The following is a 24,500-nucleotide window of genomic DNA, read 5'->3' as shown; positions in this document are numbered from 1 at the left end:
CAAGGCCCTTTTTGCCTTATTGGCCTTTTTGGTTCGGGTAACCCTTGTCCATTCATCCTCGGACTCAGAGGCACTGCTCCCAGAGGTTCCCGTCTGATCTTCCAGGTTTTCCCGGATTCTGCGAGCCTGGGAATGGCTGGCAGAATGTGGGGACCTGGTCTCCTGTGTCCTGCGCAGTTCAGAGGAGTCTTCAGATTCCTCCTTGCTGCCAGGATTTGATGGGTACCCCCTCCACTGACCTAACTGGGCAGAGGTTTTCAGGATGCCCTTAATGGGCCTACTCTCCTGGGGTTCCCCACTGAACTGTACTGTACTTGGGTGCCCATACCCGGATGCCCACCCCTCCATTCCTGAGTGGTACTGGCCTATGAGCCCCATACTTTTAGCTGGATAGTAATCTGCCATCCCTGTGGCCCTGTGCTCATGTGCACCAGGGGACATGGGGGTGGCAGAGTCCAGGGACTGAGAAGTATGAGGGCCTCTGGTACTAGGGCTCCTGAGGTTATGCTCCGGAGTTTCCATTTCCCAGCGAACCTCATCTCTATCCGCCCCTGCTCCCTGTTGCAATGCAAGAGCCTGCATTTGTGCCTTCAGTTCCTCTGTTAAGGCCTTACTCGACTCTATCAGTTTCTCCTGCATCGCTACCTGTTGCTGGAGCCTATCATTGTGTTGACAGAGGGCCTCATTCTCCCTCTGTGCTTCCTGGTTGGTCCTGGAGAACTGGGCCAGTCTTTGCTGCAGGAGGTTTACCTCCTGGGCAATGTCCCTATTGGCCTGCTCCTTTCTTGCTAGAGCATCTTCCACCCTTCTGGTGTGCTCTACCAAGTTCTGGTTTTCTTTTTGGAGATCACCCAGCCCCTGGAGGGCCAGGTGATTTTCTTCAATTTCCTTTTTTAAGTGGCAGACTTCCTGGCCTATGGCGTCTCTTTCCTGACTAAGAGCCTGCATCTGCGCCGCCAGGTCGTCCCTTTGCCTTTGGAAGGCGCCGGCTTTCTGGCGCTCCTGATCAAACTCTGCCTGGGTATCCAGGTCTTTCAAAATTAGTTTGTTGCTCTCCTCTTTCTCTCTGTCTAGTTGGATTTGCAGGGTGGCTACCTGCTCTGTGCATGCCCTGTTGAAATTGATCTGTTGCTCCAGCTTTTTCTGGCTCTGCAGTAGGGAGTTCAAACTGTCTTGGTGCTCCTTCTGCAAGGCCAGAAATCTGGTATCCTGGTCTGTCTTTTCCTGTTGTAGGATGCCCATATCCTCTTTTATTTTAATGATATATTGCCTACTATTATTTTCTGCCTCCTGGCTCCTCTGCAGCCTCTGCTCAGAAGAGTCCAGATCAGATTGGGCCTTCTGTAATGCCATCTGTTGCCTATTTGCCAGATTTTGGCTTTCAGCACATCTATCCTGTATGTCTCCCATATATAGGTACAGGTATGCTGCTATCCTGGCAATCTTATTGTGTTCCTCTTTGGCTTTAGGAGCCATATATAGTTCACTCAGGGCCACATGTAAGGGACCCTGATCTCTATATATATCTGACCCTGTTTCAGTGACCTGTTGTGTGATGGCCTGCAACCACACATCCTGGCCCTGTTCGGTCCATTCACCTCTCACAAATAGCTTATGCAAGAGGTGCTCTCTGGCTATTTTCATGTCTACTAAGGTCGTCATTCTAGAGATTGGTCTCTGTCCTGACTTACAGAAGTTTGTATTTTATTTTTGCAGAACAGAACTTTTCTTGGAGTGTCCCTTTTGAGGAATGCTTCACAGCGTAATGCAGCGTGGTGATCCGACCGGATGTATGTATCCCGTCAGTTAGCACACTGTATTAAGCTGCACAAATGGTAAATCTAACCCAACGTCTCGGCTCGAGCCCCCAATTTGTAAGAGGATTCAATTCAGCACTACAGCTAAGTTAACGCCTAGTCTAGAATACTGAATGAAAACCCTTATTGATATATCTTTAGGTCCAGTTCATGCGTTCTGGATGACTACCCCTATATAACACCCCTCTCTTGGAATCCCCCTGACCCCACTGAGCCAAGAAGTAGTTCTGTTTTGCAAGTTAAAAGGGTTTATTTGATAATTTAAACAATAGATATATATATGACACTTTATAATAAATTCATAATTGAATAGCACACTTAATCTGATATGATAAAGATCAACAACGGAGAATCTGGCACTAGCACACTTCTTTATAATTACTAAGGAGTTGAGATGAAATGGATAAGGTAGCACACTGGTAAATAGGTACAGAAGTATAATGTGGTAGAAAATGCTTTATAGGGTTCAAGGAAATGCAAGGTTGAATGAATGAAATGCAGTATAGAAAATACTCAATATGATTTCAACAAAACAATGTAATCACTTTTCTCTGGCTATTCACTCCCCCCCTCTTTATGCAATGCAAGGGAATGGGAGGAAAGCACGCAGTTCTCAGAAATGCAATCAATGTAATCAGTTCAATCCCCCCCAAGCTTAGACAACAGAAGTTTAAAACACAGATAGGAGTTTTGAAAACACAGGCCCAAATGCTTTGATATGTGCTAGCAATGGATGAGAAATATGCTGGAAATGCTTTTTAATTCCCTTTCAGAGGTTCAGGGTGAGTGGTATATAGTTAATATTAGTCCAGGCTCACACTAGCAATGATGCAGGGATAGTTAGCAGGTTAAACGAATTTCTGGCAAATGGAAGGCAAGCAGCAGCAGTTTTTACATGTGAAGAAATTTGCAAATCGCGGCAAAATTCGCGGATGCGTGTTCCGCGATTGCGGTAAAACTATAAGGGGTAGGAATGCAGTACTAGGTGCGATTCAAAGCTAAGATTCTAAGCTTTCAAATAAAAGTTATTGCAAGTCTCTAGCACAAACGGTTGCGGAGATATGAGCGATTTTGTGAAGGTCGTTTTTCAGATTTGAAATTTTAAAGTTCAAAAAGACAAGTGCAGCTTGCGACTAGAAAATGACAAGTGACAGCTTTACAAATGACAGGTGACAGTTAGGAGGCAGTTCTACTTAGATTAAATAGATTGAATTATATTATTTTAACTAAGAGATTGGTTCTGCACAGTTTTCTAGGTACTCACACTATATTCTTGAGTGAAATGGGCCTCGCCATGGATCTGGTCAGGGTTTTGGACTGGGCTCGGGTCTCTCTCTGGGCACAGCACTGCTTTCTCTCTGGGTACAGCACTGCTTTCTCCCTCTGGTCTGGTCTCTAGTTCTGGATAGATTGAAGTCTCTAGTTTGGCTCTCTGGAGGTTTGATGGAGGTAAAGTCTGGATCTCTGGATGTTGTATGGTCCGGCAGAGCGCGTTGCAGCAAATGGAATTGAAGGTCCCTATCTGTCCTGTCTGTCTGCTTTTATGTGTTTAGAATGTGGGTGTGTTCTAGCATCACTGACCCTACCTCTCTCTCAGCTTCTAATTGGTCAACTTCCATTTATCATTTGATTGGGGAATGAACTGTGAGTCAGAGGGATGTCATTTTATGGCTTGCAGATAGGACACTCCTCTATCAGATTGCACACATTCTATATTTGATAATAAAAGACATATTTCACAGTTACACAGTTGCTTGAAATTACATAGACATGGTGTGGCTGAATTTAGCTATGTCTCTGTCCAAATCTGCTGTTTCTAGGAGCTTGCATTCAAAAATGGCAACTTCTAGCACTTTTTCATGTGCTAAACAACATTGGATCTTCATTAAATTTTATACAACTGTTCCTCACATATCTACCCACATACCAATGCATTTTCGTTTGTCTAGCTGAAACAGGGAGTCTGTAATATTAATAAACAATGGGGTTTTGCCCCAGAACATCACACAAATTGGAGTTTGGGCTTGAATTAAAGGTACATTTTTTAAATTAACGCTCTCAAAGTTATACATTTCTGTCATTTGATTACAAAGAGTTATCAGTGTTTTTGTAAAATATATATTTTTCTTTCAGTTCAGTTCTCAGAGTGTTGGAGTCCGCCTCCAAGACTTGGGTGGGTCAGTCCTCTGGGCAGGCAGGGCTTTGTTGACATTAAACAGTCAAAATCAACATATTCCTTTCAGAGGAAAGGGGCCATTGTGTGGTCTCTGGGAAGCTCCCAGCCAGTCTGCCTTCTATCAATCAAGAGATCATGTGAGATTCTAACTCCTGGTGTGAAGCTCTGGAGGTGAGAGGGTTTCCCAGGCTTCAGGCCTCTGGGAACAGCATGTGGCTAATTTTTAATTAAAATGCAGCCTTTGAAGTCAGCTAAGTCAAATCCCTTTGTCAGCTACTGCACTCAGTTCTCCTGTCAGAGTTTAGACCGCCAGCGCCCCCTTGAGGATTTTGTTGGTACTGCATGCAATTTTGGGATTTTCTTGGATTAATGCATTCTAAACAGGAATGGTTCTTACATGGTAGTAAATCCTTGCTTAACATTGTTTTGATGGGGCTCCTTACAGTAAAATGGTTATGTGGAACCCCACAAAAGGGTTGAATCTTTAAAGTGGTCCAATGAGTCACGATTTCAGCAACTTTTTGACATCAGTAACAGTGGATTTTGTTAACAAAGACCTTTCTTTACACTGGTGGGTGGCAAGTTAGGGAACCATTTTGGTGTGCGCACAACTGCGCAGCTCTCCTGGATTCTGGGATGAAATGATGGGCGGCGACAGCGCATCCCCATCTTTACGCACTCCAATGATTTATTTTTGTTCTGGGGTAAAATGATGGGCAGCGACAGCTTAATCCCCATATTTACCCCGTCTAATGATTCCACATGGGTCAAAACCCTCCACAGTCCCATAGATTTGTGTATTTGGGATCCGGTGGCCTTCTCAATTTGATTCCGCTTAGCAGTCTATGGTCTGCCGGATGTTCGGCCACTGGATTACCTTCTACCTTGTGTGACCAGTCGACAAAGCTGAGCAAAAAACCCATAGGGTTCTAAAGGGGTTACCTTCCTGGAATTTCGATGCCAGAAAATTAAGAATGTGCACTACAGGAGCTGAAACGGGATCCAGCTGCTGGCGAGTGCACCAATGCGCCCACGACTTCCATGCTGAAGTATAGCTCCTGAAGGTGAAAGGCGCCCAGGAGTCTCTGATACAATCTTCAGCGAGCTGCAAAATGCCTGGCATCTCCCATCTCTTCCTGAAAATCTGCAGGACATCAGGTGCAGGGATCCCGATATTACTAGCGGGTGTCTCTGACCTGTTGGGCTGAGAAGTAGATCCAGGTGATGCAGGACTATCCTCGGGAAATCCGAGGAAAGTTCCATCGCTACTGGAAACCACGGCTGGGACTTCCAGAACGGGACCACCTACACTAGCTCTGCCTGCTCCCTGTGAGCTTTCGCTAGAACCCTCATGATCAAGATGAACGGTGGGAATGCGTAATGAACTGCTCCGGTCCAGGACTGGAGGAAAGCATCCGTGCCAGCTACACCCGGGTCCATCCTCCAGCTGCTATATCTGCACGTCTGCACGTTCAGTCAGGATGCAAATATATCTGTATCTAGGGGTTCCCACCCTTCTTGTAAGTTGTGGAATATCTGGGGAAGAAGTTTCCAATCGCTGGCATCTGCTAGATAGCGTAAGTTTCAGTCTGCAACATTGTTGAGTGCTCCTGGAAGATATTCCGCTGATATTGCTATCTGATTCAGGAGGGAGTAATGCAAGAAGTCCTTTGCCAGCTCTACCAGCATCTTTGATCTGGCACCACCAAGCCTGTTGATGTAACAAACTTCTGAGATGTCCATCTTCAACAACACGCAGCATTTGGCTCTGCCTTTGGTAAAGGCTTGCACGGCAAAGGAGCCTGCTAGCAGCTCGGGACAGTTTATGTAAAGTTGTAATTCGTCTTTGGACCATTTCCCTCCTGTCTCTAACTGTTCCCAACGTGCTCCCCATCCTGCTCTGCTTGCATTGGACTCTATTACTAAGTCAGGAGCATCGCCGAATATGGCTCGACCATTCCAGGCCTCCATGTTCTGCAGCCACCAGTGGAGTTCTGTCGTGGCTTTGTCGTCTATCTAGCTCTACCTGTTGGTGGTAGGTGAGACCTTCCTGCAGGTGCCTTATCTCGAGTCGCTGCAGCGTTCCGCAATGGAGTGGGCCAGGGAATATAACCTGGATGGAAGCTGCAAGCAGTCCCACTAGCCTGGCTAGATTCTGAAGGTAAATGACTTTCTTTGCCAACACCGCTCTGAGCTCCTTCTTTATCGCTCTCACCTTGTGATTTGGTAGCTCTAGAGACGCTCTTATGGTGTCTATAGTGAATCCTAGAAATTTGATCCTCTGGACCGGTTGTAGCTGAGACTTGTCCAGATTCACAAGAAACCCTAGGGAGGATAGTAGGGAGATAATCCAACAAACGTCGTTGGCTAGGGAGGACTTGTCTGATCCCAGCACCAGAATGTCGTCCAGGTATATTATGATTCGGATCCCTCTCTCCCTTATGGCTGCGGCCACTGACCGCATCAGCTTGGTGAAGGCCCAAGGTGCTGAGGTGAGGCCGAAAGGCAAGCACTTGAATCACCAAATCACTTTGTTACAGCGAAAACGCACAAATCTGCGATGTGCACTCGCTATCAGTATCGTCAGATACACATCTTTGAGGTCCAGGCGAGGTAGCCAGTCCCCTGAACGCAGCAGGTCTCTGAGAAGATGGATCCCTTCCATCTTGAAATGGTTGTATTTCAACCACTTGTTTAGGCTCTTCAGGTTGATGACGGGACAGACTTTTCTTTTCTGTGAACCAGAAACATTTTGCTGATAAAGCCCGGTCCTGACTGTGTCTCATGCTCTGTTGTGTTCTTTTGATGAAGAGCTGCTTCTGCTGCTGGCATATGAATAGCCTATTGGTTCTCGCTCTTGGACGTTGTCGCCTAGGAAGTCTATGTGTAACCCTTCTACTGCGTCTCGCACCGATGCATTGCTGGATAAGGTATATCATGCGCTCAAAAACTGGAGGGTTCTGCCCCCCACTTGCGTACTGGGTGTACTCACCAGCAGAGGCTCCGGGTAGTCTGTAGGTTCCTCTCGGCCTGCGCCCTCTTGGAAATCTTGATCTGGAAGGGAAGAAGGCATCTTGCTGCCTCCCTTCCCAGCACTGTGCACGATGTCCCTGGGGTCTTTCGGTGAAAGGCTGAACGATCGAACGCCCGACCCGCTGGTGTCCGGTCCCTGCAAAAACAAGCCCTGGAAAGATTTGCCTATGGAATTCTGAGCTTTCGCAAGGGCTGAGTAGGTCACTATGAACTGTGCCATTTCCTTGGCAAACGCTTCATCCAAAAGGAGTCCTTTGGCTCCTTGCCCTGCCTCGTAGGTCGAGAGATCGCTCAATTTAGAGTCCATCTTGAGTAGTAACCCACTCCTCCTCTCGGATGAGAGGGCACAGTTCGCATCCCAACAAGCAAACTGTGCACTGTGCCCAATTGGTCAGGGCAATAGGGTCCATCGGGGTCCCGGTATCTTTTGCCTTTTCTGCAAGGTCCATGATCTTAGCCAATGGGCCTGCCAGGTTGAGCACTTTGTCCTGGCAGCCTCTCGACGCCCTGTCTATGCCTTTGCTGACGTCTCTGGAGGCCTCCGTCACAAAAGTGACCATCTTGGTCTGGCCGAGGGCATTCTGCTCTCATGCAGGCGCAAACCTCTTTGTCCAAGGGCTTTCAAATGTGCTGCGACATTTAGAGCGCCACTCTGGGTGAAGGCACTCATTCTGCGGATCTCGGGTGCCGGATGGCTTTGGTGTCAAACATGTGTATATCATCCTCTCCCTCGAGGGTCGGAGCTTCTGCTGCAGGGTACCCAGGGAGGTCCTCCTCCTCCCCTCCTTCATCCTCGGGCGAGTAGCCCTCGTCTATGTCCCCTGGATTATTCACCCCTGGGGCAGGAGGTCTAGGCTGGCGATCTACTGACTTCGCCAGAAAATACTTTTTCAGTCTCGAGACTGGGTCTTCTGCTTCTTGACGGTCAGGGTTGACCTTTCTTTCCTTGCTCGGGGGGGTCAAAGAGCTTCTGCTCTTCCGAGCCATACGCCCCTGCTCAACCCCATACAAGGGGTGTCCAGCCGATGTGCCTTCGCCAGGGCTAAGTGCCTGCTTTTTCTTGGAGGACCCTTGCTCCCTGCCTTGCATCCATGCTTCTAGCATGTCGAGTCTGTGTGCGATTGGCTGAACGCCCACTGCGACAGCCTGGGAGAGGGAATCTCCTAGCACTTTTTTAAAAACTAAGAGAGAGTTCAGTCTCTTGCTGGTACGGTTGTTCCTTCCACTCTTCATCACTGTACTCTAGAGTGGTGGAGTGGTCCTCTCCATATTGAGCCATATTTCCTTGTGTTAGCAGGGCTAACGTACTAGTGTCGGCTGACTTAGGCTCACCAAATGGTCCATTATATCACTGGTCACAGGCCACCTCAGAGACACGAGGCTCAGCCTCTGCTGCCAGCTGCCAGATCCTTGCTGCAGCTGACGTCTCCGTTTTATTAAATATTCTGTATTTTTTTTGTGTTTTTTTTTTTTATGGGCACCACTGCAATGCTTTCCGTGTCACTCCTCCAGCGAAAACCAGCGTGAAATGGTGGAGCGGCCGGTGGACGACGGGAAGGATCGTACCTCCCATTCCCCTGTGTCCTAGTGTGTGCCTCCCGTTCAAGGGATCGTGCTGTGGAGCGGGGCCGGCTGCCTCACGCCAGCTGATCTGCTCGCGGCTCCGGACCCGCCTCCACGTCCTACTCTGCGGAAATTGCTTGTGTGCGTCAGCAAGGGAGCTGCGGCGCCACAATCAAATGCGATTGGGAGCGGCCTCGCCGCCTCAGCTATTAGACTTTCTAAAGAGTGGAAGCTCCATGAAGCGGCGTTTGCCACATTCGGAATATTCAAAAGAACTACGATGTATTTAAATATAAGAATATAAATATCAATATATAAAGTTATGAGCGCAGCGCTCTAAAGTATATTATAAAATATATATAGCACGCGCGCAGGCTTAACACTACTAGATCAGATATTGGATGAGCAAATAAGATAAAACTACTTAACTGACTGGCAGCAAAAAGAAAGAGGAAGGAACCTTGTGTGGGGGACTCTTATATAGGACGCAGGCACCAGATTCGTGCAGAGGGATAGCCTCAGGACTACCTAAAGTGAGGAGGCTTATGGCACTTGCAGTTTTAGGCAGTTGAGAGCCTCTAGAGATGGACGTTAAACCATTTAAACCGAAAAGAGTTCTTTTTGTTTTTTCAAACAAAAATATGTGAGTTTAAATGTTTAAAAATTTGAATAGCTGCATTGGTGGCAATAAAGAAAGTACAGCATAATGCTCACCTCCATCTTGCAATAGATTTGCTCATAGAACATGAAAATGCTAAACTTATCTCATCAGAAATAACCCAAGATGAGAATATGAGCATACTTATGAATCTCACTACACATTCCATTATGGAACCTGCAGAACCCGAGCAAATAGACTATGAGGTTGAGGCTCGGTCCAGCATGGAAATGGTTAACCCCAATCTAGAGAAACCTAACAACACATTCTTAACTCTGGAGAGAAATAAAGGGGCTTCAAGAGAAACAGCTCCAGACAAAGAAAATGGTAATGAGAGAAAGACAGATCGAAACAAAGTGAGTGGATTACTGACAAGTAACATTCCTAATGCTATGCTGGATAGACAAGCTGATGCTATATGGCAATGTGATCGGTTTACCATCCAGATGACTGATATAAGAAGAGACCCATACCCTAACAGGTTTACCCTGTTAGCTGTATTTTATACTGTGAAATCATTAGAAGCAATACGATCACGAGATATATGGTCGGTAACCATTGAAAGATCATCAATGTTAGACACTGCGATCTTCCATTGCCTTCCTTAATAATACGACAACTGATATGGGCAGAAAGAGAAAGAATTGAAGAGAAGGGTATTGAGATAAAAATCTAGAACCCATCATACGAAGAGAATAAGGAGAAAAACCGTTATACAAACAGTGGTTACAGAAAGCCCCAAGTTTATATCTGAAGTAGAACCACTGCTTTTAGGGTGTCTCTGGTCGATCGAGAAGAGTAGTATATTATAAACAAAAATCACACCAAAAACATGACGACAAACCAGCTAGATGGGCTTGGCTGCATGAATCTATTAAAGAGACTAGACAAAATGTAAATGAGTAGCCAGAATGCCAATGCCCCAATTCAAACTCACAATTTAAAATTGCGGTCTGGAACACCAGAAGCCATTTACACTTACTGCAGCCAGAAAATTACAAGCATTTAGATACACACAATCTAATCCTTTTACAAGTGACCTGGCTAACTTCGCAATTGGTGTCGCCTAATCACCAGACATTCTGGATTCTGGCTCAAAGGTAGACTGGTAATGATTGGTGCCCTAATAATGTCCTCCCCTGACAATCTGTCACAGTGGAAAACACCACACCCTAGTATTCAGCTCGTTAAGTATGAAACTAAAAATCCACCTTATTGTATGGATATCATAAGCACATACGCGATTCCCGCAGACAAGAACATTTTTGAAACAATTTCTCAATTATTAGATGATATAGAATTGGATCCAACCATATCTACATCACTAATTGCGGGGGATTTAAATATCCACTACTTGGCTAATGGGCAAAAACTAATGGCTAATCGAGCTGTTAAATGGCTCAAGCTCATGTGAGATAGAAACATAACCATGTAAAATGGAAGTATGATAGGTGATGTACCTGCCCAAGCCACATGGAAGAGGAATAATACCAAAGATATAAATGAGTATGCTTTTGTATCCCAAAACTCCTTGATGGCTGCGCTTCATTTCAATATCATGGAAACTGAGTTAAGTGACCATAATATTATGGTCATTACATGTAGATTATTGAGAGACATGATCAAAGAATCACACCAACTGCAGCTATGTACAAACCATGGCCTGAATAGGATCAAATGGACTACTGAAAAATTAGAAAAACTATTAAGGAAAATAGTCAATGAGACACAATATGTCGACATACTGCAACAGTTTAAACCAGTGATGAATGAAAATGGAAAACAGAGATATAGAAATGTTAAAAGTTATGACCCTATAATTAGGAAGCGAAAATTAGAGAAAAGGATAGCATTACGAAATATCAAATATAGAGATCACAATGACTATCACACTCAATGTCCTGGCATAAAAATGAAATATAGAAATGTCCTTAAACAACATCGAATAGTTAAAGCACAAAATGATAATTAAATGATGTTGTCCACTATTGCCAGCAAGTAGAGTGCTCAGATTTGGACGCTATTAAAAAATGGGGCAACCCAATAGCAGAGCAAGAGTGGGTAACCCATTTCACCAAATTATTCTATGATGAAACCCTCACTCAAGAATCACCTAATATCTCTCCTCCATACAAAAACAAAAAGACTATTAATGTGCCAGATATAGAGGACATTATACGAAAACTAAGTACTTTGAGGGCGCCAGGGCCCGACAGCATATCCAATGCAGTCATGAAACAGTTCCTGAAAAAATGTGTCATAATTCTGGAGAAAATGTACACGCAAGTATACAATACAGGGAAAATATCCCATTCTTGAAAGCAATCGATTATTTTTCATATCTTTTAAACAACGAGATCATCGTAAACCCTGCAAACTAAAGACCTTTAGTGCTAATATATTCAGCGGGAAAGATATTTGCCAAATTAATATTAAAACAATTGAATGAGTGGCTTAAATCAAACAACTTATTGGATATTAAACAGTCATGTTTTATAGCTGGTGTGGGCACTGCTCCGAATATAATGATACTGCAAGCTATTAACAAGAAACAATCGCTGTACGTTGCCTTTATTGACTACAAACAAGCATTTGATACAGTGTCTAGATCGATCTTATGGAAAAAACTACAAGCAGCAGGATGCCTGCTACACCTGATACATTGTATTCAACAGCTATACACTGAGGCCACAGTCCAAATTAAATTAAATAGAGAAGGCTTACTAACACAGGCCCTTAAAACCAACATCGGGTTAAAACAGTGATGCTTATTGGAGTTGACTCTTTTTAATTTCTACATATCTGATGTTGGCAAGTACCTCGATAATGTAAAATTGTTCCCCCCTTTGCTAAATCAAAAACATGTGAAACATCTACTATATGCTGATGACTTGATAATATAGGATCAGATTCCCATTGGCTTATGCAGAATACTAGATGGTCTAGAAAAACGCACTATGGATAAATGTAAATAAATCCAGCATTCTTATATTTGGATCTAGCCAGGCCCATAAAAACAAACTGAATAATCGATGGAGCATAGATGGTAATAATGTAAGAATAGTCAAAGACTATAAATATCTGGGGATAAACATTAACGACAGTAGAAACGACGTACACAAACGTAATGAAACATAACATGCAAGTGCTCTGCTCCCAGGCTAAGCTAATACAGCAGAAGTATGGAAAATGTTCCAGCAAGCCAATGATGCTATACTATAAGCGGAAAGTGGTGCCTACTGTCACATATGGAGCCTCAAACAAATTGGCCAATGATCAACCGGATTGCACACACTTAGAAGGCATATACTCGAATAGGATTATGAATTTACCTAAAAGCTTCCCCATGCCAATAGTGAGATATGAATTGGGCCTCACGTCCCTGCAAGCCACTGCAGATTGGAGATCCCTATTATTATATAATAAGTGCCAAACAGCCAAGGCACATGCTGGTTCCGTGATTGAGGTAATTGCAGAGATGCTTCTTCAGCATGAAACCGGTATGTTAAACACTTGGATAACCAATTGTAAAATAATCATGGCCGATGCGGGCATCAGTGAAGTGCTACTAACAGATAACCCAAACAAAGCCAAACACAAACGTTGGATGTATGACTGGATAACAACGAGACATGAATGTGATACATATAAATGTTTTAAAAGAGGCTATTTTCCAGGGGAAAAAAAACTGGATGAAATTCCAAATTACATAAAAAAGCATCCAAATTCACAATATCGCCTAGAAATCTTGAGATTCAGATTTAACCTGATGCAGACATGAGAGGTGAGAATGAAAAGAGAGATGAAAGACAAAATAGAATTTATGTGCAGGTTTTGCAAAACAAACAAAGGAATTGAGACAGATCATGGTAGAATGTAAAGCTAAGAAAATAACTATTTGAAAATCATTTTACGGAACAATTGATTCAAAGCGAAGAGGATGTTTGGGAAAAAAGTGTCATGCCAAGTATATATCTCTAAATCTAGAGGTTATTAGATATCTTACGAGACTGAAAATAATCAGCCCCTCCAAACTATATGTTAGGTTATGTTAAAGGTACTTATATGGCGCACCACCACCAACGAAATTGGTCTCCAGGCGCTCTATATGTGAACTAAATGGAGTAAACGACATGACACATTTATTTAATATTGCAATGTGATGTCTGTGTTTTAAGCTGATGTCAATTGTTGCACAATTAATATGCAAGTTTTGTGTGCTACTAACATCTTTGTTCATGTTTCATTCTGTTTTATTATTTCTTTTATCAACACAATAAGTGTAAAAAAAAGAAAGAAGATGTTAATTCTGTTTTAATTAACAAAACAAAATAAAATGCAATATTTTATGAAACCATTTTATGTAAAGAAATGTGTAAAGTTGCTTTGCAACTAAATCAAATAACAAAATTAAACAAATAAAAGTAATAATTATTGTTGCCATGTTTTGTTGTCTTTTGTTGGTACACCATTAACTAGTACAATCTAAGATGGATCTATTGGCCATTGTAATGTGAAAGTTTTAAAATTTACTTTAAGAGCTAATATGCGACTTTGCCACAGGTACCTTTTAGTAACTCAGATGGAGTCAGTTTGCCCGTTTTTGGTTGAGGGTGTATTATAGCTTGAAATGGGTGTACTGTTTGGGTCATAATGCTCCCAGGACATCCTGTCCACTCTCTCTTCCTCAACCTCCTCTTCCCCCCTCTACCACTCCTGGCCTGTCTTTAGACATTTCTCCTCCTCGCTTCTCCACATTTCCACTGTGCACCCCTGATGATGTTTCTAGACAAGTCGATTTATGAAAGTCTTGTCAAAGCAGGTTCTCCCCTGTGCATCCAGAACCATCAAGGACCACATCAGAAACCTTGCTCCAGCCTTGGCTGATTTTCTGCAATCACCCCTTTGCCACTGGAACCTTCCCATCCCCCCTTAAGCACTCCCTTGTGCACCCACTTCTAAAGAAGCCCTTGACGATCTTTCCTCTCCTACTAACTATCGCCCGATCTCCATCGCTCCTTTCCTGGGAAAACTCCTGGACAAGCTGGCCATCTCCCAGCTTAATCTGCATAATGAATCTGTTGGTTGTCTCCAAGCCCACCAGTCTGGATTTGTCCTCTGCTTTTGACATGGTCAACCATGCCATCCTGCTCAATTGCCTCCATCACAACCTGGGTATCACTGATCAGGCCCTGGCCTGGTTGACCACCTTTCTCAACGACTGACCCTCCCAGGTCCAACTGGAGTTTTTCCTCTATTCTATCTCTCTCTCTCTACTTGTGGTGTTCTTCATGGGTCTAACCTTTCTCCCTGGCTTTTCAACCACTACTTGGCACCTCTTGCCCAATACATCACTGCTTTCAGCTCCAATTTTCAGTGCTATGCGGATGAAAACCAGCTCTCTTTCAGGCTCCCCTCAGCCTCTCCTACTTCTCTCATACCAGATTTTCTGGCCGAAATTCAGGAATAGTGTGCCACCAATGATCTCTGCCTTATTGCCAGTAAGACTGAGATCCTTCTAATCGGACAACTGCTCCCTCTTTTCCTCTCTCTCTGGCCGCCCACCCTGGGCCCTCTTCCTGCTGCATTATGTAAGAACCTTGGTGTCATCTTTGATGCCACCCTCTCCTTCTCTCCTCACATCTCCGACATCTCTAAAGAAATAACACTATCAACTGCTTCTCCTTAGAGGTATTCTTCCTTTTCTCACTTTCCCCTAGAAAGACACTGTCTCCACAGCCCTGGTTGCCTCTAGGCTGGACTACTGCAACAGCCTACTTCTAAATCTGCCTGTCTCTACTCTTTGACCATTACAACTTATCCAGAACGGGACTGCATGACTTTTCCTTGGCCCATGCCCAGGGAATGTATCTCTCCAGCTCTGAAATGTGTTCACTGGCTAACCTTTGCTGCAATGATCAAGTTCAAGACCCTTTCCATCTTCCACAAGTGTGAGGAATAAGGGCTGGAGGCGCAAGGGAGTGACAAGCTTTGCCTCCTGAAATGCACAGGGCGCATACAGAGGTGAGACTACAGTTCCCAGCAGCCCGTGGGAGTATGTAGTCCAGGACATGTGCGTGTTGCCACATGCGTGTTGCCATATGCGCGTTGCCAGCTGCAGTGATTTCGGGCAGCATAAAGGAGCAACAGCGCTTGAACAGGTGTGGCTTGTTGTCTTGGGTGCGGTTGGTTTTGGGAGCAGTACGGCAGAGCACTGCAGGAATCCATGAATGGTGGAGAGCTGCTGGAATCTAGGACAGGCTGACCTTTGAAACCGCAGACGCTCGCTTTCACAGGACCAAGCAGGCAGGCTGGCGGCTGATCATTGCATGCTATATTCACTCCGAGAAGTCCTGCGGGGCTCTTGGAGTTCAGATAAGTGCTCATTATATTGCGGGGTGGGGCCAAGTTCATTCAGTACGGTCACCGGCATTGACTGCAATAGTACTACGGCAAAGGTCTGGGTGCTACTTTTGGCATTATTAAGCAGCTGGGGTAACCATAGAACTGTTATGCCGGAATTATGGCTAATACTGTGTGCTGCTAACTCGTTGTTATAAGACTACATGGTTTAGCCTTCATGTGAAGCATCTTATGTTCCCTTTTTCTAGAGCGTGATTACAGGGAAGAGAAGTTCATGTATCTATGTATTGCTTGAAGCTTGCCCAATGGGTCATGTATTTTGTGCTTCCTATATGGGAGATACCCCCATTGTCCTGTGTTCATTCCGCTTGCTACGACATGTGTTTGTTATGATACACTGTGTTTGTTTATGCTTCATGTTCACATGTATTAAGGTGTGTTTATGTACTGTCTGGCTGTAGTTCTGTTCATAAGGTTACTCAGGTGTCAGTAGGCAGGTATCAGATAGGGAGGGTATTTTCCTGGTGCTTCCCCCCTACCTATCCAATTTAGGAGTTCCCTAACCCTTTTTCTGGTGTTCCTAACTCCCCTACCCCATCCACAACCTCTCCGTAACTTCTCTTCCCCCCATTGGCTGCCACGTGGTGTCGTGTGTACTAAATTCAGGCGCCTGTGCCAACCACGGTGGGAGGGTCAGATTCATTTGGTTTCTGTGGTTCGGGGGAGAGTGTCGATTTCTCTCTTCCATTATTGTGTGTATATGACATAATAAGCCACCCCCATATTGGGATACTTACAACCACCCAAGCCAAATGGAGCCGACTCCTCTGCCTTTGGCCGATGTGCTAAATAAAGGCACTTCAAGATATTCAGGTAGAGTTAGCACATGCTCGCCAAGAGTCTGACAACTTGAAAGCACAAGTACAGGGTTTGGTGGCTCAGCAAACATCCTTGGAGGGGCCCAGTGGCTCTACCACAAGGGCAAGAGAAGCATCTGCAAATCAAAATGCTACCGTAATTGTGCAACCTCCCAGCAGTGTACCTTTGGCAGCCCCTGAGCGTTTTTCAGGGGATCCTCGCAAGTATATGATGTTCCTTACTCAATGTAGACTGCATTTTTTGTGTAAACCAGCAGCCTTTGAAACCATTCAGGCCAGAACTGCATTTGTGATATCATATTTAATGGGGGATGCGGCGGCTTGGGCAATGCCACTGGTTCAAAAGGATGACCCTCTGTTATATAATTGGGATGGGTTTTTGGCAGAATTTGGTAGGTTGTTTGACCAGCGGGAGGTGTCTTTGGCACAAGATAAGGAATTGTTGGGTTTGAAACAGGGTAGTAGGGACCTAGTGACTTATGTGACCCAATTTAATAGGTTGGTGATTGAGATGGAATGGCCAGTGGCTAAGCAAATAGTATTATTTTATCAAGGTTTGAGGGAAGAACTGAAGGATTCCATTGCTCAAGTAGAGCCGCAACCAGGGACATGTACGGCCATGATAGATTTAATATTAAGATTGGATCACAGAATGAACGAATGGAAGGGTGACAAGAAAAGACCGGATGCAGCACGATTTGTGAAATTGGATAGGAGTTGAGGAGGAAGGGGGAGTGAGGTGGAACCAATGCAGATTGGTAGCATTAGGGGACCAGTATCAGCTGCAGAAAAGGAGCAGCGTAAAGTTAACAATTTGTGTTTATACTGTGGGCATGCAGGGCATTTCATACGTACCTGTCCTAATACTCCCCAGAGAGGGGTGGGAAGTGAAAGGAGCAGGAAGGAAACGGGAAAAGGGATGGGCCAGCCATAGGGGGAACACCGGTGACAGGCCCAAGTGAGTTAAGGTTCCCCAGATCAATAGCAAACACGGTTGGAAATAAAACTTCTCACTTGTATATATTGGTGACATTGGCCCTCATTACGACCCTGGCGGAGAGGGGTTTATGCCAGCGTAATGCATGGCGTACCTCTCCGCCAGATTAGGACTTTCCGTAGCGCCATGGTGATTTTTACGCCCGGATTTTCCGGGCGGAAAAATCCATGGCGCTACGGGACCCCTCGTTAATTACGCCACCGTATTCTACGGTGGCGTAATTAACGCCTTCCCCACTCCCATTATACCCTATGGGGCAAAAATGGGAATGGGGAAGGGTAAATGGGGATTGGGGACTTACCGCCCCGCCAAGGTCGGAATGGGGCGGTAAGTCCGCCAACCCCCATGGCGGAGTTGGCAGCTCTGCGCCATGGTCCATGGTGCAAATTGCACCATGGATCTCCGCCAGGGTCGTAATGAGGGCCATTGTGTTTTGCTTTGTCTAAAAAGGAGGTATTGGCAATGGTTGATTCAGGGGCGATGGGCAATTTCGTAGACATTGCCTTGGCTGCACAGTTAGGGTTTCCAGTACAGGAGAAGGAAAGGGTTGAAGGAGTTCAGACAGTGGATGGATCGCCATTGGTGTCAGGACCTATTTGGCAGCAAACACAGAAATTGGAGATGGTGTGCACATCATGTCATGGAGAAGAAATTATGTTTGATTTGATCACGGCACCTCAGTTTGGTCTAATCTTGGGAATGCCCTGCCTAATAAAGCATAATCCTCGGATTGACTGGGAAAAGCAAATGGTGTGGTTTGTGGAAACGAAGTGTCAGGAGCACATGTTACCAGCAGTAGGACCTGCAGCCTGGTTGGTTAAAAGAAAACTAACTGACCAAGTGGTGGGAGCAGTTGAATCAGGAATCCCTGACCAATATAGAGAGTTTGCAAAAGTTTTTGATAAGGGAGGAGCAGAACGGTTGCCTCCTCATCGTCCCTATGATTGTGGCATTGAACTGGAGGAGGGGCCAAAATTGCCTCGCAGCAGAATATATGCTCTCACAGAAACTGAAAATAAATATCTCAGGGAATATCTAGACGAGATGCTGGCCAAAGGGTTTATTCGACACTCTACTTCCCCGGTCTCCTCGCCTTTATTTTCTGTCCCTAAGGAAGAAGGCACTTTACGAACGTGCATTGATTATCGTGCATTAAATAGGGTTACTGTAAAAAATAGGTTTTGCTTGCCATTGATTTCGGTCCTGTTGGATCAGGTGCAGTCTGCACAGAATTACACCAAGTTTGATTTAAGAGGGGCCTATCATTTGATAAGAGTGAAAGAGGGGGATGAGTGGAAAACGGCTTTTCGGACTAAGTTTGGGTTGTTTGAGTACCTTGTGATGCCTTTTGGTTTATGTAATGCCCCCGCGGCTTTTGAGTTCGTTATGCAAGAAGTGTTACAAGACTTTATAGATATTTTTGTTATCGTCTATATTGACGATATTTTGATATATTCAGATTCTCCAGAACAGCATGTAAAACATGTACGGGCAGTGTTGCACCATTTACAAGAGTACCAATTATGTGTAAAATTGGAAAAATGTGCGTTCCATGTAAAACAGGTTGAGTTTTTAGGGTTTATCCTGACCCCAACAGGTGTGGCAATGGATCCCAAGAAAGTGCAGGCAGTAACAGACTGGCCGTCTCCACAATGCATCAAAGATATCCAATCGTTTCTAGGATTCACCAATTTCTATCGGCGCGTTATCAGTAATTTTTCTAAAATAGTCATGCACATCACACAATTGCTTAAGAAGGCTGTGAGTTTTGTGTGGAGTCCGGAGGCAGAAAAGGTTTTTAAAGAATTGAAAGTGGTCTTCACTACGGCCCCAGTGTTAAGACACCCAAACACAGAGAAACCTTTTCAGGTGGAGACTGATGCCAGTAATGTTGCCATAGGAGCCATATTATCACAAAAGGATGAGGAAGGGGTATGGCATCCAGTGGCTTTTTTCTCAAGGAAATTAGCTGGTTGTGAGCAAAATTATTCAATCACTGACAAGGAATTGTTGGCCATTCGGTCAGCATTCTTAGAATGGAGACATTATTTACTGGGGGCAAGGCATCATGTGGTGGTGGTAACTGATCATAAGAACTTACAATATTTCAAGACCGCTCAAACCTTAAGTCAAAGACAGCTTCGATGGTCCCAGTATTTTAATGAATTTGATTTTGTGGTGACATTCAGGCCCGGGAGTAAGAACGGAAAAGCGGATGCATTATCCCGGCAACAAAATATAGACAATACAGTAGGGGAAGTCAAGACCATTATTTCTCCGGAGAAAGTTATTGGGGCGGTTACAAATCAACTAACTGACCAAATAAAGAAAGTTTTTCCCTCCAGGCAATTCCAACAATGGAAAGACAGGCACCCAGCACGTACTGTGTGGGAAGGGTTGCCTTACCACCAGGGTCATCTGTACTTACCAACAAGAAAGTTGCAACAAAAGGCTTTATTTTGGTCCCACAATTCTCCCCTTGCAGGACATGCAGGACAGAGAAAGATGCAAATTATGTTGGAGAACTATTTTTGGTGGCCTACATTGAGACAGGATGTGGAGAGGTATTTGTTACAATGTGAAAATTGTGTGCGTATCAAGGCAGATCATGTTAAAAAGAGAGATTATTTACAATCATTGACAATGCTGGAAAGAGTATGGACTCACTTTTCAGTGGATTTCATTACTGATCTGCCTCCTGATAACCAGTTTGACACCATTTGGGTTGTGGTGGATTTTTTGTCGAAACAGGCTCATTTTGTTCCATGCGTTGGTATTCCTGGGGCAGGCAAGTTGGCAGAGTTCTTTTTACAACATGTTGTTAGATTGCATGGTTTACCAAAGAGTATTTCCTCAGCTAGAGGCTCAGAGTTTACATCCAGATTTTGGCGTGCTTTCTGTCCGATGCTGGGAATCAACTGTGCTCTGTCTACTAGTTATCACCCCCAGACCGAAGGACAGACTGAAAGAGTGAATCAGATTTTGGAGCAATATTTGAGAAGTTACCTGGGAGATGGCAGGGACTCCTGGGTGCAGGCGCTGTGGTTGGCGAAATTTACCTACAATAATACCTTTCACAACTCGTTGGGGATGGCACCTAATGAATGTTTGTACGAACATGAGCAAAACATGATACCCGTGCAACTACCGGAGATTGAGACAATGCTGGTGCTACAAGACCGTAAACAGTTGCTTCTTGAAGTCAGGCAGAGGGCATGCACAAATTTGGAAAGAGCCAAGAAAGAATATAAGAAATAAGCATCAGCAAGAGAGCCTGCGTTACAAAATTGGGGATCAGGTTTGGTTATTAACCAGAAACCTATCCTTGGTATTATCCCGTAAATGTATGCCTAGATTTATTGTTCCATATGATATCATTAAGTGTGTATCAGATACAATGAAATTGAGTCTGCCAAAGACTTTACTAGTACATCCGGTATTTCACGTATCTCTGCTTAAACCTGCAGCTCCTGGAATGAAGCCTAAACGGCCTCCACCTATGGTGAAAGAAGGACACATGCAGTATGAGGTGAAATGCATTTTGGATGCCAAAAAGAAAAAGCAACAGTTATGGTACTTGATTCAATGGGTAGGCTATGGACTGGAGGATTGTTCGTGGGAGCCGGCGGAAGCAGTGCATGCCCCCCGGTTAGTGAAACTTCTTCATCTGAGACATCCGAAAAAATCTGGTCCTCAGAAGAGGCCTGGGAGAGGAGGTAATGTGAAGAATAAGGGCTGGAGGCGCAAGGGAGTGACAAGCTTTGCCTCCTGAAACACACACGGCGCATATGGAGGTGAGACTACAGTTCCCAGCAGCCCGTGGAAGTAGGTAGTCCAGGACACCTGCGCGTTGCCATGTGCGCATTGCCAGCTGCAGTGATTTTGGGCAGCATAAAGGAGCAACGGCGCGTGAACAGGTGTGGCTTATTCTCTTGGGTGTGGTTGGTGTTGGGAGCAGTACAGCGGAGCGCTGCAGGAATCCATGAACAGTAGAGAACTGCCCGAATCTAGGACAGGCTGACCTTTGAAACCGCAGACGCTCGCTTTCACAGGACCAAGCGGGCAGGCTGGCGGCTGATCACTGCGTGCTACATTCACTCCAAGAAGTCCCGCAGGGCTCTCGGAGTTCAGATAAGTGCTCATTACATTGCGGGGTGGGGCCAAGTTCATTCAGTATGGTCACCGGCATTGAGTAGTTATGACTGCAATAGTACTAATGCAAAAGTCTGGGTGCTACTTTTGGCATTATTAAGCAGCTGGGGAAACCACAGAACTGTTATGCCAGAATTATGGCTAATAACGAGTGCTGCTAACTCGTTGTTATAAGACTACATGGTTTAGCCTTCATGTGAAGCAGCTTATGTTCCCTTTCCAGGCGCGTGATTTCAGTATGTATTTATGTATTGCTTGAAGCTTGCCCAACGGTTTATGTGTTTTGTGCTTCATATATGGGAGATACCCCCATTGTCCTGTGTTCATTCCGCTTGCTACGACATGTGTTTGTTATGATACACTGTGTTTGTTTATGCTTCATGTTCACAAGTATTAAGGTGTGTTTATGTACTGTCTGGATGTAGTTCTGTTCAAGCTTTTTTGTAGGTGCTTGTTAGGAGGTTGGTGGATGTGAAACTTTTGCTAATGTTTTCTAAAGTTATTGAATTTTTTAAGTCAACTTCAGTTCCAAAATATTTACTTTGGATGTGCTCTATTTTTTGAAGAAGTTCTTTGTCTGTTCCATGTAAAAGAATGTTATTTAAATTGTTCAGTTCTAGAGCAGGACATGTTGCATAGTATAGTCTATGCACAAGATTCTGTATAGCAGAATGGCGTGTTGCAAACATTTTGATGTGGTGGAAGGTGTTTTTGCAAACAGTTCCTGAAATGCAGGCTAATGAATGTCCTTTCTGTCCAGTGTGGCTGTGCACTGGACAGGAGTCATGATTTGCAAAGTTTTCATTCTACTTTTGTCTTTTAATTTCACATAGTGATTGAGGAATTGACATAAAGATTGGAAGGATTGTTGGTGTATGTTACACATTGAGATGCATGGCCATTTGTACACTGGATAGTTTGTTTGGGCGAAATTAACGTTTGGTTGAAAGTCTGTTGGGGACATTTTTTCTATAAGGGTTTCCTTTGCCATAATGGTGTCTCCTACCATGTCATACCCTTGACCTTTACTGTCTATGGCAGTTGTTATTTTTTGTTCCTGTTTATAAGCCTCTTCATTGAAACATGGTGTTGTCCTGCTTGTCTGAATACATTCACCTTCACAGAACTTTGAAAAGGTATCTATATTGACATTGTGAATGTTTAGAAGTACTTTTTTGTAATGTATTGATTAATTTAGTTAGACTCATTTGGTTTAAAATCTCTTTAGTAGAAATGCCCTGTCAATTATAGCTTCGTGGATAAGCCTTCTGCAGTAGTTGAGTTAAAGGTAGATTGTGACTTTCCAGCTGTCTTTATAATATTGTGAAGAACTTAACAGTGGAAAGGTTTTTGGGATTTTTTACTGTGGCTATTTTAACATTGGTATTTATTGTGTTAGGTGCATTGGTAGGTTTGCTTGTGTTTATACATCATTTTTTTACTCTTAGTTTTTGAAGAGGGGCCTTACTTTTTTTTAGTGGTCACTGGTTTAGTTTTGTTGAGTGAGGTTCCTAGCTGTTTTGTTGTAATGTTTTCTATACATTGCTTGAGAGGTGGATGACTATATGGGTTGCTTTTATTTTTATCTGCTCTATTTCTTCTTTGTTTTCTACAGAGATGCTTTGTAGTAGGCATTCTGTTCTGTCTGTTGGGAAAAGGAAAGTTTGAGTTTAAAAGTTAACCAGGTCAGGCAGAGTCAGGCAGGGCTGGGCAGCCACTCACACCTAACTCATGTTAACCCTCACAGCCAGTATAGAAGACGAAGCACACACGCACACTCTGAGCGATCTGGGGATGCTGGATGGTGCATAGAGGGAACAGCACCTGGAGGTACCCTGGAGGGCCTGGATGAGAAGTACTGCCAGAACACTGAGCCTGTGAGTGCAGGGGAGGCTGCAATGTGGAAAGGGAGCTGTGATTCCAGCAAGCCAAACCAGGGGCAGCTGGGTTGACCTGGCAGTGCCCAAGCCAGAGCTCCTCCCCTGGGTGAAATACTAAAGCTCAGGTCTTTGAGGGGCAAGTGGAGAGACCCTGACCTCAGGAAACACCCCATTATGACACTCTGCTACTCCCAACACTGCCAGAATCCTAATATGGTGAGCTGGTGAAGTGGGAGCAAATAAGAGTGAGGCATTGTGGCACTTGAAGTCCAGAAACATTATTTAAAACTTGAAGCAAGGCGAGGTACGAGAAGGAGCAACTCAGCCAGGGATGTAGGGAACCAGGCTATCGAAAATGGAAGGCCAAGGGGCTACGGGCTGTTCGACTGCAAGAGAAAGCAAGAGGAAGCCAGACGAGAGATCCTTGTTTCCAAAGGGACTGAGAGATTCACTGTAAGAACCCATAGATCTGAAGGGAATATTCATTTGATGCGCTTGAAAGTTGCCAACTTCCCTCCCATGACAACAGGGGTGTTGGTGGAGGAACCAAAGGGTTGATGGTGGAGGCCCAACCTTGAAAAGACAAGAAGTCAAAGACACTAAAGCCAAACGCAGCCAGTGATTTCTTGAATGTAGCGAGAGCCCGGTTTGTGAAAGGCGCTTGTGATATCAGTAACAAGCAAGGTTACACATCTGTAGTAAAAGCAAGAAAAGAAAGAGACAATTGTTCTGAAGCAATACAAGTTAGCAGAGTGGTCCTGTGAAATGAAGCGCAATGCAGACAGTCTCTTTGAATCATGAAAATGATCTCCTGGTGAAGAAAAATGTTTATGAACTATAAAATGAAAGGGATTAAAGTAAATCGAAGCAGGAGGTTGCAAGAAAGTGAACTGTGATCCCAAAAAGCATTTTAAGTGTTTTTGAACCTTAATTTGCTCATGAGAAAAGCAAAGCCAAGTGTAAGGTTGCCAGAAAGTGAAACT

The sequence above is a fragment of the Ambystoma mexicanum genome, chromosome 1q (genome assembly GCF_040938575.1).
Source record: "Ambystoma mexicanum isolate Mex_15411 chromosome 1q, UKY_AmexF1_1, whole genome shotgun sequence".
Taxonomy (NCBI): domain Eukaryota; kingdom Metazoa; phylum Chordata; class Amphibia; order Caudata; family Ambystomatidae; genus Ambystoma; species Ambystoma mexicanum.
Note: the sequence above shows the minus strand (reverse complement) of the source record.